This window comes from Eptesicus fuscus, chromosome 13, assembly GCF_027574615.1.
Source record: "Eptesicus fuscus isolate TK198812 chromosome 13, DD_ASM_mEF_20220401, whole genome shotgun sequence".
In the NCBI taxonomy this organism is placed as follows: domain Eukaryota; kingdom Metazoa; phylum Chordata; class Mammalia; order Chiroptera; family Vespertilionidae; genus Eptesicus; species Eptesicus fuscus.
The window spans coordinates 24,999,270-25,015,380 of record NC_072485.1 but is presented as its reverse complement, the minus strand read 5'-3'; the positions used below and the strand labels follow the sequence as shown (position 1 = coordinate 25,015,380).

The 16,111-nt window shown below is 42.8% G+C and overlaps 1 protein-coding gene across 3 annotated transcripts in view; it reads right to left on the bottom strand.

Annotated features, from left to right (window-relative positions):
• The window catches only part of LOC103292984 (immunoglobulin-binding protein 1-like), a 33,160-nt gene extending 32,795 nt beyond the window's left edge, over window positions 1-365 (bottom strand). Inside the window, exon 1 of one of the 3 annotated variants that reach the window (XR_008557942.1) lies at window positions 5-365. The gene's annotated coding sequence lies outside the window, so the exon portion shown is untranslated. The remainder of the gene's footprint in view (window positions 1-4) is intronic. The other 2 variants (XM_054725237.1, XM_028156958.2) reach the window with 2 other exon arrangements.
• Between the last annotated feature and the right edge of the window lie 15,746 nt (window positions 366-16,111).

The following is a 16,111-nucleotide window of genomic DNA, read 5'->3' as shown; positions in this document are numbered from 1 at the left end:
ATACCTTGTTGCTGTAGAGTGTCTGAAGTCAAACTCCTTTTTATACTTCTTGTCCTTTTAATCTGTTCTTAATTTGTTGCCACAGACAAGAAATCTGATAGTCAATATAAAATGATAAGAACTGATAATGGTCTAATATATTATCTGGCCAGGAATACACAGAAGGACTCTGCCTAACCTAGTGGTGGGTACTGCTTAATCCATCATGGTGAGGTAATAATGGTGGAATTTCAGGCATCTATGACAAACTTTGAGGGTTGGCACAATCTTCCCACTACCCCACATAGCCAGCCACCTACTCTCTGTACCTATCTCTCCTTATCAGTCGTCACCCATTGAAGGTGATGCTAAGGGCTGTCAGGATGCCTTACTTAGGGGAATGTAGATTAAATCTAGACTTTGGGACTCTGTCCATCTGCGTGCTCTGACAACATCTTTATGCTGTCAGTACTGACTCTGTGCTCTTCCCCATCATTATCGTCATGGATACCATCCTCCCACCAGGAAATGTGTCCTTAGCCCCTCTGTAGTGGCAGCTTCACACACCTGAAATGTGAAGCCATCTCTGGGATTCCACTGGCAACTGAATTACAGCATAAACCCTAGCAGCTCTTGATGTGTGACAAGTAGGAGGAGATGAAATGCCACTGTGCTTCACCAAGCAGAAACACACATTTGCTTTTATGAAGAAAAACTTAAAATCAAGAATAAGGGACTCTTTCAAAGAGAGAATAAGTGACTTTTTAGGTTCACTTCTAATAACTAGAATTTTTTCTCTAACTTAAAAGTAGAGCATGGTTATAGGCAATAGGGAAAATTATATAAAAGCAAAATAAATAAAGTTCATCCCTAATATCACCACCCAGAGATAATCATGGTTACCTGGAGAATGGATGGTAAGCCTGGGACTGTGGAATATGAGAGATGCAGTTTCATCTTTGTTTATTTCACTAGCAGTAGTGTGTGTGTGTGTGTGGGTGGGGGGGGGGTGTGCATTCCCAGCCTCACGTTGCTCACATATTATAGAAGAACAATGATAATATGAACTTCACTGGTTTGCCTTGAGAATAAAATAATACACATAAAGCACTTAGTACCTTGCCATGCACTTAGTGATTCAATGAATTTAACTCTTTTTATATCATTCTGATTTGACAGTTACTTTAAATGCATAGGTAGCATCCCATGCCACAGCCAGGACTAGAATCTGCCTTTGTTTTCTGCCTCTCGGTCTAGTGATATTTCCATTGAGGTATAACTGTGAGGAGCATGGTTGCAAGCTGCACTCTCTCAGCCCTTCCATCTAGCCCCACAGTCTGCGTGTAATGGAGAGTCAGTAGATACTGCTGAATAACTAAAAAGCAGCGGACTCCAAGTCAAATTACAAAGTTGCTAATGTGTGTGTGTGTGTGTGTGTGTGTGTGTGTGTGTGTGTTTCTGAGCTTTGTTTGGTATTGCTTTGGAGAATATTAAAGATATCAAGCATCGTTTGTTCTTTTGGCCAACCATCTGGTCATAGAATTTAGGTGCTCAGATCGTGAACAAATCCTTCAAGGACACATTCTGCTTTAGTGGAGTTGACTAAACTCCACAGAGATGTTGAGGAGCTAATTCCAGTTCTCACTGTCCTGGCAGGAGGAAAGGAGTGGTAATTAGACTGGCTGAGGGGAGGGAAGGCATCTTGCTCCCTACTGAGGAGAGGCTGGGGCAGATCCATGGCCTAGGCATCTGAGAAGGAAGCCTGACTCAGTGGGTCTAGCACAGTGGTCGGCAAACGCATTAGTCAACAGAGCCAAATATCAACAGTACAATGATTGAAATTTCTTTTGAGAGCCAAATTTTTTAAACTTAAACTGTATAGGTAGGTACATTGTTATTAACTTATTTAGGGTACTCCTAAGCTGGCCTTTGCCAAAAACTCAAGGGGCCAAAGAGCCGCATGTGGCTCGTGAGCCGTAGTTTGCCGACCACTGGTCTAGGACAAGTCCATGTTGGCATGAAAAGTTTAAGTTACTGAAGTCTGGCCGAATTGGAACAAAAGGCAGAGACTTCCTTGAGAAAGAGCCAGTGGGATGACATCCATGTCCTGAAATATACAGCTGAGCTTCTTCTCCAGCAACTGAAGATTCTGGAAAAGCATATTGCCGAGAGCTTTTCTATATCATTTGCTGAGTTTATTACTACAATGGACTCTCTTGTCACCATTTTTTGAGTATCTGCTGTGTGCCATGAACTATATATACATGACCTCATTTAATCCTCCCAATTGTCCCCATCTCCACGAAGAACAGCAACGCAGGGTAGCTAATTTGTTCATTTTAGCACCACTATACTCCTAGTGCCTACAACAGTGTCTAGCAGAGTAGATTCTCAGTAGTTTTTGCTGAATGTATGAAAAGGATGGACACTAGCATCCAAACCCGGAACTCAGAAGGGTGAGCGATGTGCACAGATTTGGAAATGGAGGGGTTAAGTCTGGAACCCAGATCCATGGAATCCCCAGCCCTGCCCTCTCAGCCACAGCCCTCCTCATTCTCACTGGTTGCCCTGCCTCTCGGCTCTTCCCTGTTCAAAGCAGAGCACACATCACCACCATTAGTGCCCTAAAAGTCTGCATCTTGTCGTTTCTCAACTGAAAATGCTCCATGTCTCTCAGGGGCGTTAAGGTGACGTTCAGACTCCCTTACCCAGCATTCCAAAACCTTTTAAATCTGGTCCTCACATTATTATTTTCCACTAAAGCTCCCACAGATGAGCTCTAGCCCAGCACTCTGCCTTTCCCCGGAAGAGCTCTAATGCACTTCTGCCCTACATCTCGCTCCCTGTGTCTATGTCATTTGAAATTACCGATTCATTCTGCCCATCTCTCTGAATCCCTCCCCATCCTTTAGGATTCAGCCCAAGTTGCACCTCTTCAATGAAACTTTTCTGAGTATCTCAGAATGCAATCATTTCTCATTTCCTAGGAATTGCAAATCTCTCTAGGCAGTTCGATAATGTTCCTATGATTACTGGTCTTTGTTCAGAGTATAACACAAATCTCTCAAACTAGAGAGTGTACGGATACTGAGAGCAATGAACATGGCCAAAAGCAAACAAAACAAATACTGTATCTAGTCTATAAGAATTTTCCACTGAATGGTTAAGGAAACTAAGTATGTTAGGGTAAGCTAGCCAGATGACATATACTAAATGTATTTATACGAAATGATTGATTTAGAATAAAAAAGGGCTAACTCTCATATCTTTATACTGTAAAATGGCCCTCCCCTTTCTTTTTTCTTTGCCTCTTCATTCTTTTCTGTTGGGAGGGTCCTTGTGTGTCTCTGCGCCAGGACAGAGACTAAGGGAAGACAGCCCACTGTGAGACAAATGCAGGTTACAACAGCCTTGAGGCTGGGCTGGAGTTCAAAGATCCCAGCCAAGATTTCAAACTGGCTCCATTCAAGAGCTATGGACTCCTGAGTGGCAAATTTAGCTGTGATATTACTGCTGATGCAGTTTCTTGGTGACTTCAACAGGGACATGATGGAATACCACCCAACCTAGCAGGCCAAGTCAGGGCTGGGCAGGGTGAAAAGAGAAAATCAGGAAAGACTGTAATTTATCAGCACTTGTTAATGCAAAAATCACAATGATCCACTTCTCATACTTAGGATGGAAGGATCATTCAGACTGAATTTTATTGTTCCTTCCAAGTTAATCAATTCTTATGGAAATGCTAATGAATGTGACTACATGTGCCCTGTTAGAGAGGAGGTGAGGAGGCACCGTCTCATCCGTGCACTGGCACATGCCATCACAATAAATGAAAAGCTGGCCAAGGTTTGTTCTCAAGGGCGGTTTCTGGTCCTTTTTGGGTAGGAGAATAATTGGTGCTGAGCCATCTCCCATCAATTGCTGTTCCTATTCCCAGAGGAATCCAGTTGTTCCAAAAAAAAAAAAAAACACACACACAAAAAACATACACACAAAAAATCTATTACCAAAAACAATCTGCTGAAAATTGTCCAGGAACCAGACTGAGGTCTCTACACCATGTGAAGTGGAGACACACAACTGAGATCTTAGTAGCTGCTCGGGAAATATTTTTCAAGTAGTTATCCATTTAAAAAAATAACGGTTTCCTTTTTTTTTGTATAATAAAAGCAAGTTGGGGACTTAGAGAAAGGGACAGCCACGCTGGAAAGGAAGCAGGCGTAAGTATTACAACTGTGTTTTAGGCTAGAGGGCATTGTAAAGGCAAGCAGGTACAACTAGAGGAGGACGCAAGCTCCCTGAGGCAGGAACTATGCCATGTTAACCTCTAGGCCCTCGGCTTCTGGAAGGTAACAGACACTCAGGAGTGTTCACGGAATGCATTTGTGCTTGCACACGTAAATAAGTGGGCTAATAAATGAACACGAGTACTGGTCTTTTTCTGTTTTGGCTCTTACTGAGTACATTAGTCCAAGGTTATCAGAATATTATGGTTATAAACCCTCTACTGTAAGTAACACTCGAATTTACGGGAATTAAAACCTGATGTTTCCTGAATTCTCTATAGCTTCCAAATATTCTAACCATAATGAACTAAAGCATGTATGTTTACTCAGCTTTGGAAAAAAAGTCCCTCTGCCCCCACTCAAACAACTAAACAAAAAATGATGATGTGGTCTCTAAATGTTACTGGTCAACATCAGGACTGGGCCAGCTTCCTCGATGGCGACCACTAATAAGGACATTCTGTGCGGCCTTCAAGAGCTGGGGATGCTCAACAGATTTGCAGGTTTTCATCCCGCTCTGGCCTCTCACTAGCTTCCTGGAGCAGCACAGCAATGCCTTGTAATGCCATTACTGCCTCTCGCAAACAAGCTCAGAAATAGGTTCTGAGAAATGAAATTTTCTTTAGACATTTCTTCACCTAAGCCTTCCAACTCGGAAAGACAGAAGGCTCTATCAAGCAAATCAATTTTGTCTTAAGGGGAAATAAAAAGTTATTGGCATCTGGTTTCAAATATCTCCGGGAAAGTAATACTTGCAGCATGGCTAAAAAAAAAAAAAATTACTAATTTTAGGTGCATACTTTCCATCGTAACTCCTTAAGCATTCTTTCATATTTCCAGGTGCCTAATCCCTGTAAGTAATCTGATTATTTCCTGCAACCAACAAGAATTGCTTGCAGTTCATTATTTGCCTGAACATTCCCTTCTCAAGATTTCAGAAGGTATGTTCTCCTGGGATGATGATGACTTAAATTCCAGTTCACATACAAGCAAAATTGCACTTACCATTGGCGGGGAAACCAAAGCTGTTGAGGCAAAGGCAAGAGAGCGTTTCCCAGCCTGATCCACTCCTCCTCTGATGAATCTGACGATGGGGGCGATGCACCCAAAGTGTACTTGATGGTGTAAGGAAAACACTTCCTTCTGTCACTCGAGTGCCAGACTTTGGTAGCCTACAATCCTTTGAACTGGGGTATAAATGAGAGAAATTTGTGAACAGGGGTGAAGAGATACAGACACTGGCCCTGTTCTCTCCTGAGCTGGTTCATTTCCCCTCCCTGGTCTCTGGTTGACTTCAACCTGGAGGGAAGAAGCTAGAACACTTTTAGGATACTGTGGATGGTTTTACCACCAGCTGTGTCTAAGGAAGCACTATGAATTGGTTAATTGAAGCAATTACCTGGCAATTCAAACACAAACCCTTCCCTAGGAAAACAAAGAGGTAGGGTAATTTGGAGTTTTTGCCAAATCAGACTAAATGACTACATCCTGTGCACGGATTTAAAGTTTGATTTAAAGGGGTGCGGGGCTTCTGTCCTTGAGAACAGAAGAGCAGGTTTTAAGTGGGTGTACTCTGAACTGTGGGTATAAATGTGTACATTAAGAGTAGGAAGACCTAGGCTAGTGGTTCTCAAATTGTAACAAACATTGGAATCACCTGGGTGGTTTGTTAACCCCCCCCCCCCCCCCCCCCCCCCCGCTAACTGGGCTCCACCTTCCCACGTTTCTGATTCACTAGGTGGGGTGTAACCCCTGGGGTGTGCATTTCTAACACTTTCCCAATTGATGGGAATGCTACTGGTCTGGGAACCACATTTTCAGAACCACTGATTTAGGCCCAGGGAAAATGAAACCGGTGTGAGGCTTCCTATGGGCAACTCCATAGTCTCCCATCCTCTAAAAAAAACAAAAAACAAACAAACAAAAACCTCACAGAGTGTAGTCATTCAACAACAAGCAAATGTTCTGTTGAGCAGCTGTTACATGATGCCCACCTTGGTGATATAAAGACCAGCCTCTATCCTCAGGAGGCTCCTAGTCTGGTAGAGAGGCAGACATAAAACGAGATGAAGATGAGGCTAAGACAGTGTGAGAAGCGATGTCACAGAGGGGCCACTGGGAGCACAGACACTTCACCGGGACTGGAGGTCGCCAGGAAAAGCCCCCAGGGTTGGCACAGTAGCCAAGAACCGAAAATAACGGTATCAAGGTTAAGAGTTCTGTTTATATTCATAGGAGGCAACGTGACTGAGTCTAGAGGCAGCGCTAGATTTGGGTGGTTATCATGGGGAAGCTTCCTATTTCATCAGGGACCATGTATGCTGCAAAGATTTCCAACATCTAGCCGGACCAGAATGGCTCAGTGGTTGAGCGGCCACCTATGAAACTGGAGGTCAGGGTTCGATTCCAGGTCCTGGCATGTGCCCAGGTTTCGGGCTCAACCCCCAATGTGGGGGTGTGCAGGAGGCAGCCAATCAATGATTCTCTCTCATCATTGATATTTCTAACTCTCTCTCCCTTCTCCCTTCCTCTCTAAAATCAATAAAAAAAAATAAATTAAAAAAAAAGATCTCCAACGTCTGCCCCTCTGCACAGAGTAGGTTTTCAGTGTATGAATGAATGGCTGTCAATGTGTCATAAATACTGTCTAATGAGCTGATCTGCCCAATGGAAAATGTACTGAGGGAAGTGACTTGTTTCAAACTGAGGCCTGAGTCAGAGCCAGAGGAAAAGAACTTTTTAATCACCACAAATCTGGTTTGCATTTGGACTGGCAGATTCTGAAATGAAAAATAAAAAAAACTGAATCCTATCATCAACTCCTTGGACCTGCTAATTCCTCATAGCCAGTAGTTTTTTGTTGTTGTGGTTTGTTTGTTTGTTTTTAACTTTACTGAAAATCAGCTGCATTTGGTAAGGCTCAGTTATTTTCCGGTGGACAACATTGTCAGATAAGAAAATAGATGATGTTCACCTAGCTTCCAACAGCCACGGGCAGCAAGGTACTGGTTCACGGTGACATTTTTGTTATGCAAATCGTTTAATGCAGTTCACTTTTGAAAAATTACACTGACATTCATGGCTAACATTTGGCCTGGTGAAATGAAGTAGGAATTAACTCATTTAGTTAAAGTATTCAAAAAATAAAGGTAAATAGACCCTTTTCAGGAATTCAAAATGAAAAGCGGGTTTTATATTCATTAATTTAAGGCAATATGCCTGCATTTATTTTTAATAATACTTCACTGATTCAATTAAGATCTGGTTTTTAAAAAAGCAATTGCTATAATTTGTTCACCAAACTCTTGGAAAGGGTTTTTCCTTTCCTTTGGTTTTGGAGCTGCTTGGTTTAGATGGATTTCTTTTTAACTTTCCTTTCTGCGAATAAGGTAGAAAAGACACCAATTTCCTCCTTTTAGCGAGTAGACAAAAGTCTTCATCCTGTGTCTAGACTATTTTTTGGAGGCGCACTAGAGAAGCAAGTTAAGACTGAAGGAATCAGCAGCTAAGACATGTGGGCAAAGGTAACGACAGTGAGGGATATGAACTCTAACTACTTTTCTAACTCTTAAGATTTTATAGAACTTACAAGAAATGATTACCTCATTTTTATATTATATAGTAACTTTCCCTTTGCTAAAAGAATGTCCTGATTTACAAACAAGTCATGTTCCAAAAGTCTGTAAGCCAGTTGTGTTTTAAACTTGGAATGCCTTTCCCACAGAAAGATGTTATAAATTGTGGTCTAACTAGATTAGCCCACGAAAGCATATTTCATTCTGAATATAACTATATTGAAATATAGGGGCAGATAATAAGTATCCATAATTTATAAATAATTAAAAGCAGCGATTTTGAATGAAAAACTAAAATTTCATCTCAGAATACTTGAGGAAAAGACAGTTTAACTAGAGGTCAATGGGGTAGTTGAAAACTTTTGGTGAAGATGTTGAAGTGGGATCCTGACACTATTAATACCTTAGTATTTGATGACATTTGTCATTTATAACATTGAGTCAAAACATATACCAGGTGTAGCACTAAATGTCCTATTTGCTTTTCAGCCCTGGTTAGTGTTGAACTTTATTAATAAAGTAGGGAGATAATTGAAAATTTCTCCTCTCTGGAGTGGTGGTATTCATTAAACAAACAACCTGGGGCATTCATTTGTACCCCTTTCCACTGTTACATTTCTTACTTTCTTTTTTTAAAAAAATATATTTTATTGATTTTTTACAAGAGAGGAAGGGAGAGGGATAGTCAGAAACATTGAGAGAGAAACATCCATCAGCTTCCTCCTGTACACCCACTACTGGGGATGTGCCTGCAACCAAGGTACATACCCTTGACCAGGAATTGAACCTGGGACCCTTCAGTCCGCAGGCAGATGCTCTATCCGCTGAGCCAAACCGGTCAGGGCTGTTACGTTTCTTTATATGATCGTTTGGGGTAAGCAGTTAGACAGACATGAGCAGACCAAGGACAGTAGGCCAGGTACAGAAGGTCACCAGGGTAGAAAGCCCCGGGTGCCTAGCAACTGGGCAAAACTAGACAAACAGGGACCTGGCCCCCAGGGTAATCTTTCCTCCTTTTGTATATGGCTGGTCATGTGGTTTAAACCCCCTGACTTTTCATATCTCTGGTCATTTGGTTCAGACCCTCCCCCTGACCTTTCCTATCCATGGATGTCAATAATCAGGCAGTAGACCCCCTTGGAGGAGGAACAAGGGGCCAAAGAGTGGCCTCATGCTACTCCTATGCAGGCCCTTGCATGTCCACACCCTTAAGCATTAGCCCCCAGGGAGAACATCTAGGCCTCAGTTGTGTTTCAGCTCCAGGCCCAGAAGAGCAGCAAAACAAGACAAGTGATGCCATGGCTGACATCAGGACCAGCTGCACTGACTAATGACCCACTACGCTGTTGCTGACCAATCGGTGGAGACCAGGATCCTGAGGTGACACACCTGGAAAGTTGATGAATATTCTATTGAGATCTTCCCCTGGGACTTTCCCTAAATTCCCTGCTCTTAAAAGCCTTAAGGATGGAGGATCTGGCTGTGATCCTTCTCAGGAACGTGCCCTAGTCTTTCCCCTCCCTCTCTTCTACTGCCTGACCCCATTACCTTTACCTTTCTCTCTCCTTCCTTTGTGTATGTAACTTGTTTCCTGAGCCCGTTTCTTCTACCACTCACTTCTTCTACCTTTGTGACTTTCTAAATAAACTTTCTCTTATAGTTTGAGTCTTGGCTCTGAATTCTTTCCTAGCCAGAACTCAAGTACCAAGGTTGCTGAACCGAGGTCCAACCTTACTCTACTGGTCTAACACCTGGTGCTGTTTTGGTTGTTGCCAGGAACAGTTTGATAAACGATGACTTCTCCTCTGGCCTAAAGAGCCAAAAATGCGGATATCTTAAAAGTTTTTGCTAACCATTATATTCCCAGCACTTAGTAGAGAATGAAGTATATAGCTGCTCAAAAGCACTTTTTGAATGAATGAATGAATGAATGAGAGATTGAGAAAAAAAAGGAATGGTTTAAAGAACGTAGAATTGTAGATGTGTTAAGAATGTAATTACATTTATTATTAGTCTGTGTGTAACCAAAGAGTGGGGAGTCATAGCCAAGGAGGAGTATACAATATAGAATTTTTTTTTAAGGACAAGAACAGTCAGCAAGACAATTTACTTGGTAAAGGCCAAGTAGTTAGATCTGTCCAAGTTTCATCTGTTGTTTCTAAATAAGGGGGATTGGCTTGATCAGCCTTAGGATAGCTAAGTGGCAATGAAGGTCCTGTGCAAGTCTAACCAGTAGTGGGTACACCAGTAGGAGGGGCAGTAGGAGGGGCCTGCACAACGTGCAGGTAATGGGTTGTGTGGAAGCATTATCTGTAGAGAATTTAAAAAGCGGAGGTGGGGGAGGGGGGTTAGAGAGCAACCAAAGGACTTGTATGCATGCATATTAGCATCACCAATGGACACAGACACTGGGGCAGTGGGGGCTTGCCCGGAGTGGGAATGGTTGGGGGGGTCCATTGGGGGAAAAGGAGACATATGTAAAACTTCAGATAATAAAAAAAAAATTAGTCTGCTTTATAGTATTGTTGTATGCCTGCAATTTTGAGAAACATCAGTGATAAAACATTCCTCTGTAATAAGACATTTTTGGTTTAATTTCTAAAAAATTCCTGCAGTCACTTTTGTCTTAATTAGGTTACTGTTGAGTTTTAGTTTGGAGCTTGTATATCCCAAATTAGCGCTTTTTAATTACTTATCTCTCAATAAGCTTTGTAGTCTAAGTAGCAGTTAGTTCAGAGAATGTCTAGTTGTATATCGGGTCCCAACACAGGTGGCCTTGGCTAAATGTTTGTTTAAAAAAATTTTTTTTTTATTGATTTCAGAGAGGAAGGAAGAGGGAGAGGGATAGAAACATCCATGCTGAGAGAGAATCACTGATCAGCTGCTTCCTGCACACCCCACACTGGAGATCCAACCCGAGACCTGGGCATGTGCCCTGACTGGGAATTGAACTGTGACCTCCTGGGTTCATGGGTCAAAGCTCAACCACTGAGCCATGGAGGCCGGGCTACACGTTTGTTTTACGAGTAAGTTCTCAAGAGTTTGGAATGATCCAAGTTCATTTCAGGTATGGTTTGTTCCTCCAACAAATTCCTTCCTTTTAACGGTAAATTCAAAAAAAAGCAATGCTAGCAAGGTAACTAAAAACCTGAAGAAACGGAACTAGAGTTCTGGACTGTATTTTTTCATGTACAACGTTTCCCCTAATCTGTGTTCTATGGAGGGAATTTAGAGGCAATGACAATACTGAAGTAGAATGCAAAAAATATGGGTGTATATGTGTGTATTTTTAAAAAAGAGGTTCCATAAGTTTAATCAAAGAGGTCTGTGAACCAAAGAAGGATAAAGAACCACTGGGATAAAGTGTATACAAGGTCTCGTCTATGTTCTGCAACGTTTTATAATGCATAGAGTTAAATGAAACATTTTTCTATAAAATATTTGCGTTAAAATTAGTCATATATGAAATATATGATGTATGTCATTCTTAATTTAAAAAATGTAGTTTTACAAAAGGTGAATTTGAAAATGAAGGGGCTTTATGTATTAACGAAGAACAAAAAAGGATATAAATAAATGTCCCCATCCACACCTGAGCCTTTTTATATTACATATAAATTTTATGAATATCTGGAACATCACTTTGCTGTACTCGAGTAAAAGTTTGGCCTGTAAGAGCTATGTGGATACCAAGATGTCATTCCAGATTAGGAGTTGGAATCAGAATTTTAGCATGGAAGATGATGGTAGTGTTAGAGGCAGAAAAACAGCACCAGGCATCAGCGACGAGTTAGGTGGCCCTCAGTTCAACAATCTGGGTACTTGCGTTCTGGCTAAGAGAAGAATTCAGAGCCCAGAAACTCGAATTATAAGGGAAAGTTTATTTAGAACATTGCAGAGGTAGTAGAAGGGCCCTTGGAGCTTAGGAGTAAGAGGGAGAGAGAGAGATAAGTGGCTTTAAGTAACTAAAGAGGGAGGAGAGGTGCCTGGTGCCCGAGTACTTCAAGAAAGAAAGAGAGAGAGAGAGAGAGAGACAGAGACAGACAAAGGGAAAGAAAGAAACCTCCTGGGAAAAGAAGCATTAACCCCTGGGTGGGGAAAGGCAGGAGTCACCTTCCATAGAGAGCCCACGAGGTCTTCCATCCTGAGGGCTTTTATCTGCAGTCTCATGGGAGGACCTCAATAGAACATTCACCAGCTTTCCAGGTGTGCCCCCTCCTGGTCTCTACTGATTGGCTGGCACCAGGGGCGGGAGTCATTAGTGGATACAGCTGGCCCTTCACTCTGCCTGATTTTGCTGCTTTTCTGGGGCTGCAGCTGAAATACAGCTGAGGCCGATATGTGATCTCCAGGGGTTAATGCTTAAGGGAGTGGTGGAGCGAGGGCTTGTAGTTTTGCCCATTGCTAGGCACCCGGGGCCCTGACCCTGGTGACCCTCTGTATCTGGCCCATCCTTCCTGCTCTGCTCATGCCTATCGAACTGCCTACTGCAGTAGGAGAGTCTGAACTTTGCTCTGGCTTCTGGCATTGACTTTAAGCTCAGGTGAAATGAAATAATTGCTTCATAATTTGTCTCCAAAATAATAGTAGCTAAAATTTGTTGGGTGCTTATTATATGTTGAGCACACGTTTTTATGAATTACTTCATTTACTCTTACAATAATCTTATAAGATAGATACTATTATCTTTTCATATGAAGCAACTTAGACCTAGGGAAACTAGAAAACGTATCCAAGATCTCACAGCTTGAGCGTGGAAAGTGAGGATTCTAACTCAGTCAGTTTGCCTGCTTCCGGGGCCTGGTCACTTAACCACCAACCTCAACTGACTCTCTGACATAATACAGCTTGATTTCATCTGTTTCCAAGAAAAATCCTATTACCATAGTTTCTTGACAGATCCACTCCCACCCCAAGTTGATAAACATCTATCCACTGATTCAGTACTTCCAGGGAAGGAAATTCTACCACTCTCCTCAATAGCTCATTGTGGTAACAAATTCTTCCATTATTGAATGCTTTATGGACAGCTTAACAATAAGATAGGCACGGACTCAAACGTCACTCTACACACATGCCTTCCTGATTTATAAAACACAAATAAACTGAACGGGACTAATAAGAACAGATCTGGGTGGGGTGTAATTGATCACAAAGAGGAACCTGTGTGTGTGTGTGTGTGTGTGTGTGTGTGTATGTGTACATATGTACATGCTATAGAGCACTTTGAAATGAATATTTAGGATAAATGGTGGGTATTTAACCTGAAATTGTCAGAAAATGGAGCCTGCAGTAAGGACGCGTGGAAAGTACATTTTGGGGGAGTGTAATCCCAGGGAGGCCGTGAGGGACAGCGGGAGGGGCCCAGCAGAGGAAGGAGAGCCAGTACCTGGATGTGCTCTCAAGCTGGCCCCTGCTTCTGGCTTCTGGCTGCTTCATTGGAAGACCACCTGAGGAGCACTATGTAACCCTTTCAGCATCCTTTGTGGGAGGCCTGAAAGGGGAGCATTTATTAGTGGCCTCTCATCTCCCATTGATCAAAGATTTACCACAGGGCGTTTAATCTCTCATGCTCCTTTCTAGATTTTAGTCTACCCTGAAACTTTAACCAAGAAGTCTGTGGGTGGGAGGAGAGATGGAAGAGAGGCCTAAAGCAAGGCACTGTCAGACTGCACCTGTGTGAAGCTGGCCGGAGCCACTCAGAACTGGTTATCCCAGCAGAGGCTAAAAGACACAGGTGAGGCTCAGAGGAGTTCAAGTGGTGCGTGGGATGCTGAGGGAAAGAGTGCTGGCAAGGAAATTGGTGCCTGTAACATAGCAAGGAACATTATATTCTTATAGGTTCACAATCTTTAATTTTTGGGCCTCCTTTCCTATAAGACCTTCCATCGCAAGCTTTCATTATCTGTATATTCTTCGAATTATGTATTGAGCAGTGACTAATATTCATTACGTGTGCCAAGCCCTATGTAGGGAACTGTGGATAGAAATGTAAACATGGAGTGTGGCAAAGGTAGGTTTACAGTTGTGACCATGGGAAAGTGTTTATTCTTGTATTGTTATTTATTCATCATTATATTATTTTCTATGCAAACTGTAAACCTACTTTTTTGCCACCCTGTCTGAGAAACAGACTCTCTGATGTCATAAAGGTTAGTGTGTCATCGACTCTGTGCTTACCACAGTACTAGCACACAATAGGCACTTTTAAATACAATAAAGTGGTCTTCTAATACAATCAGTATTAAATGAGGATTAAGTGCTATGCAAACCTTAAATGACCAGAAGGGTGTTCTGTTAGATAAGCCACTCTATCATCCTTGCAGGAAGTCTCTTACCCCTGGGCTATAATGGCTTGTGCCTGCCCTTTGAGTAAAGACCGTTTACTTTATTCTCTACTTACTGCCTAGGGAAATAGGAGGCTGAGGTTTAGATAGATTTTTTGTACTTATTTGTACGGCACCTTTGAGGCATGACAGAACATTCTAGGAGCAGGAATCAGAGCATCACCAGCAGTAGTAGCAGCAGCAATGGCCACGCCTACACTTATCTGGCAGTCTTCCCAGGCAAAAGGTGGAAGATGCCCAATTTCCTTGCCAGCACTCTTTTTTTAAAAAATTAAAATATAGTTTTATTGATTTCAGAGAGGCAGGGAGAGGGAGAGAGAGATAGAAACATCAATGATGAAAGAGAATCATTGATCAGCTGCCTCCTGCACGCCCCCCACCGGGACTGAGCCTGCAACCTGGGCTTGTGCCCTTGGCAAGAATCGAACCTGGGACCCTTTAGTCCCGTAGCCGGCAAACTGTGGCTCTTTGGCCCCTTGAGTGTGGCTCTTCCACCAAATACCACGGCCTGGGCGAGTCTATTTTGAAGAAGTGGCGTTAGAAGAAGTTTAAGTTTAAAAAATGTGGCTCTCAAAAGACATTTCAATCGTTGTACTGTTGATGTTTGGCTCTGTTGACTAATGAGTTTGCGGACCACTGCTTTAGTCCATAGGCTGACGCTGTATCCACTGAGCCAAACCAGCCAAGGCACTCTGCCAGCATTCCTTCCCTGAGCATCCCATTGGCCAAACCACCACCAGATGCCTCTACCCAAAGAACTTGGTTTCTGGAACCAACTTATTCCACATAAACACTCAGGTGGGAAATATATTGGTTCATTAAAACCTTTGATGCAGTTAGCTGTATTCCATTGGTCACAAGAAAAATGCCATGCTAGGGACATATTTATATGGCAATAAACTTTTTAATGCCCTAGAAAGCTGCTGATACAAAGATGAAAATAAAACTATTCACATTATAAACAGTTTGGAGGGCAAGTAAGCCTTCTTAGCCCTGTTGGTGGCTTCCCTCAGACCCATCCTCTGGCCTGTGTGACAATGCAGCCCTAGGTAACATGCCGGTTGTCTCCCAATTAGCTGATGTATGGGGAGCTGTCGCGGTCCTTTAGTATTCACATTCAACTCTCACGGTGACCCGAGCATGTCCTGTTTTATGGAGCGGTCAAGGCGGCAAAGATGCTAGAGGCTTTCAAGGGAAACGTTCCACCTGTGAAGAGTGGGGGGCTATTGTGTGGCTGTGACAAGAAGGAGGCCCCGGCCCTAACCGGTTTGGCTCAGTGGATAGAGCATCGGTCTGCGGTCTGTGGACTGAAAGGTCCCAGGTTCGATTCTGGTCAAGGTCATGTACCTTGGTTGCAGGCACATCCCCAGTGGGGAGTGTGCAGGAGGCAGCAGAGCGATGTTTCTCTCTCATCGATGTTTCTAACTCTCTATCCCTGTCCCTTCCTCTCTGTAAAAATTAAATTATATATATATATATATATATATATATATATATATATATATGCTGGAAGGACAGAAAGGTAAACTGAATTGGCTCTTCAAAGGGCTCCTTCTAGTGGCTGAGTATAAAGTCCCCTAATAGCAACCTCTACCTAGCTCCCCAAAGAGAATTTCAGGGTTCAAAAAAAGTAAAAATTTCTTCTGGAGAACAGATCTGCAGGCCCTGTGCGCCTCTCCCCCTGTATCAAAGGTTGAGCTGGGGAGAAACAGCCTAGGAGACAGCATCCCAGGCAATGGGCACGTTTATAGGTTGGCTTTAGGGAGATCTGTGCATTGCTCTGTGTGTGGGGGGCGCTGGGAGTGGGGATGGAAGCTGGTGTGGGGGTGGGGGTGTAAGACTGCCTCTCTGCTTTGAGGGGAAGAAAAAGAAAAGTGGAAGAGTGAGGGTACACAGAGAGGGGCTGGGATGGGGAGGTAAGGAA